Source organism: Prosopis cineraria, unplaced genomic scaffold (assembly GCF_029017545.1).
Source record: "Prosopis cineraria cultivar Desert tree isolate PC_DT_omini unplaced genomic scaffold, ASM2901754v1 PC7, whole genome shotgun sequence".
NCBI lineage: Eukaryota > Viridiplantae > Streptophyta > Magnoliopsida > Fabales > Fabaceae > Prosopis > Prosopis cineraria.
This window is the reverse complement of record NW_026555338.1, coordinates 36,164,363-36,168,123: the sequence shown is the minus strand read 5'-3', so window position 1 is coordinate 36,168,123 and position 3,761 is coordinate 36,164,363.

Sequence of the window (3,761 nt, the reverse complement as noted above, 5' to 3'; positions counted from 1 at the left end):
TAAAATTTCTTATTGTCACACTTTGAACACGGACACCTTATTTGGCCATTTGAGACTAGATTTGGTTGAGAAAGAACAAATGCCACAAATTGTTCTACACCATCTATAAACTTTTTGTTGAGTCCTTTTCTACTTTCGTCACGCCGACTATACATCCACATTCGATCATCCCTCATAGTCTTCTACATGATACCATGTAATTATTTAAGACAAAATAACTAATTAACATAACTAATTCAAGAAATAAGGTTTACTAAGTCTAAAACCAGTAAAGAGTTTAATATAGTTAAAAAAATAACACTCCTGGGATGACAATCAAATGGCCTAGCATCCAAAAACCATTAAATTGTAATCTACCAAGGAGCTCTAAAAATAATGGAAATTTTGCACATCAAATAGCACACATGTAGAACTATGAATATGAAATTTCATGGCAAAAATGTATGATCAAACGACCTTTTTTAAAACATTGAAAAACTGCTTGCATGTATAATTTGGTAACTTAATTAATTAGGCTTACTTGATAATAATGAAGTTATGCAAAGCTGCAAGATTTGTACCAATGTACTTCAAAGGACTGCATAAAAGAAAAGAACAAAGAAAGAAAGAAATCACGTTAAAAGCATATGGTGAATATAATTAATCAAAAAAGAAAAAGCTATGATTAAGTGGACATGAATATAATATAATTAGAAGCATATAATTAATTTTTAGCTACAGCAAGGAGGACAAAAAGCTTGACAGTTAATTGTTCATTTTAGTATTACATAAATTTAAAGACAAGAATACTATAAGCCAAAACACACTTTTGGTTTTAACCCCATCTCACTTGATTGTTTCTTCTCCATCCCTGATGGTCACTAGCTAGAGCTAAGCATTACAATCAATGGGAATGAAAAAGTAAGAAAATGAGAAAGGTAAAAACAGAGAAATAGAAGCATGATAAAGATATTACCTCAGCTTTGAAAGAAGAAAAAGAGTTGTTAGCCTTTCAATTGCAGATTCAATGCATAACCTTCACCTTGGAATACATATAAATTAATATACAAATCATTAAAAATAAAATTTCCATTGTTGAACTGACCCTGCGATTGACTACCAGAGCATATAATTAAATTCAATAAATCCCACACCACAAAACAAAAGACTCCAAAACTAAGCACCATAAAAATATTATTAAACAAAACAAGTTGATGTGGTTTCATTCCAAAGTAAGCTAAGAAAAGTCAAAATCCCCTTTTCCTTGGTGGCTTTATTATATTGGTCCATTCAAGTTATTGTATAAATTTGGGTCTCCCGAAGTAAAGCTAAAACTTTTTAGGAAAAGGGAATAAAGTTCATTGTAGTGTTTGGCAACCTATTAAATAATCTCATTATCCCTTCCCATAGTCTCGAAAGAGGAGTTCTAACACTAATAGAATCTATTCTTCAGGCATATTCAACAACTGAGAATACGAAAATCATAATGAGAGCAAGAATACAGACAAAAGCAAAGTGGCAGGGGAAAAGGCTGTGAATTTTTTTTTCAAACCTAGACTATCTAAGAAAGCCCTTTTTCAAACCTACTCTCATGTTGAATCAAGAGAAATGTTTATTGTGCTCAAAGGGGGTCAAAGGCAAAGCGTACCTGAGTGAGGCGAGAAAGAGAAATTGTTGTGCGCCTGATTTCTTCGAGCATCAGTAGCAGAGCACTGGAGATGAACGGCGGGAGCAGAGCGGAGTTTAGTGATAATAGAATTGCAAAGGAGGGAAGGGTTTAGTTTTAGGGTCTGATGGTGACTCTGAAATTATATTAATTTTCATGTTCAATTTTTTATTATATTATATTAGTAAAATTAACCTAATATTTTACCCATCTAAATGCATCTAAAAAGTAATCATAATTGGTATAAAATATTTATAACATTTAAAAGAAAATTTTTATCAATTATTAATAAATCATTTTAACATAAATATATTTTTATTTCCTATTTTTAACATTAATATCTTTATTAATAATATATTTTTATTTTAACAATACAATTAAATTAATTATCTATTTTATATTAACATAAATAATTAATTGTTATTATACTTTCACACTTAGTGACGGATATCCATAGGTTACTATTTATTAGTCACTAATTTTGTGATTGTTTTTGTAAAATTGTGACAACTTTGAGCACTGTCACAATTCAGTGACCGATAATTAGTGATCAAATTATATCCGTCACAAATTATAAACTTTTAAAAGAAATGTGACTGATATTATCATCCATCACTAATCTGTCACTAATCACTATAATTAGTGACGGATATAAAGTTGTCACTAATTATCCGTCACTAATATGATTTTTTCTAGTAGTGTAAAGTAAATTAAATAATTGAATGAAACTCGATAAAAATCAAGAAAAATAATAAAATTGAGACGTAGGGGATTAATCGTTCCCAATTGTTTAATTTATATTGTATATTATAAACTTGACATCATGTATCCTTGAATTTTCTTTTAAAGAAAAATAATTAAGTATTTTAGTTGTGAAGAATCAAAATGAACTTAAAATTTGATAGTGAAGCGGATTCCCGATGAGATGCGAGCAGGGTTCCGTTAATTAGTGACATCATGTGGACTTCAATCCTAACAGCTGAAACCTAGCTAGTCGTGTCAGCTGATAGCCGATGTTGTATTTGCATAGTCCCTCCCTAAATCCAATATCAGCCCCCACTTGCTACTGCAACTACATTACTTTCCCTGTTCCACTTTATTCGATCATTTTTAAAAAACAAAGCATTTTAAACAAAATTTTCCTCGTTTTTATTAATACAAATCATACTTGTGGCGGTTTGCTTAACAACAAAGAGATAGTGCATAACAACCAATGTTTGTTATAGTTGAAATTGAAAGAAACATAGTCATTTAAATACGAGATTTGAATTTAAATTTCAATCTGTGTGATTATAAAAATTATTCTAGCTAACAGAAGATAACTAACTGGAAATTTGTAATGATTACAAAGCCAGATAAAAAAAAAAAAAAAAAAGTTTGGCGATCGTATGACGTGGTCACCGATGCATTTAACATTATTGATTATGTTCCCAATGATAAAATATTGCTACGGATGGAGAACTTCATTAATTAATAATTAAGTTGACAAAGCTTTCCACCAGGTCAAGTCATAATAAGACATGTAATATAACAAGTCAACATGTCTTGTTTCTACTTCTAATAATTTGACGCCAAATATTTAATTCGTAATCAAACCCTAATGATTAGAATGTTACTATTATTTATATAGCAGCCGATGGCATGGAGCAGGGGCTGATCGAATCATGCTAACAAGATCGCATCCTCTGATAACGTGTGTCGTGTGAATAAAGCCCACTAGACTGCTGGTTATATTAATATTTAATGGGTATATATATATATCAAAGAAAACTTGTATGCATTTCAAAACCACCGATATAATGAGCTATCCCTTTACAAACATAATATGTACCCTCCATTTTAAATTATAAAAAATTTTAAATAAAATTTTATAAATTTTATTAAATAAATTTAATAAATTTATTTTTAAAATAAAATATAAAATTTTAAAAATATTTTTTATTTAATAATTTTAAATCTATACTAAATTAATATGAATAGACTGAAGGGATAATATTAAAATAAATTTATTTAATAAAATATTAATTTTTTTAAAATATATATATTTTTTGATGAAAAATTTTCTCTTCAAATCACACACATTGAACTTTTATTAATTAAATAATCTAAACCAAAT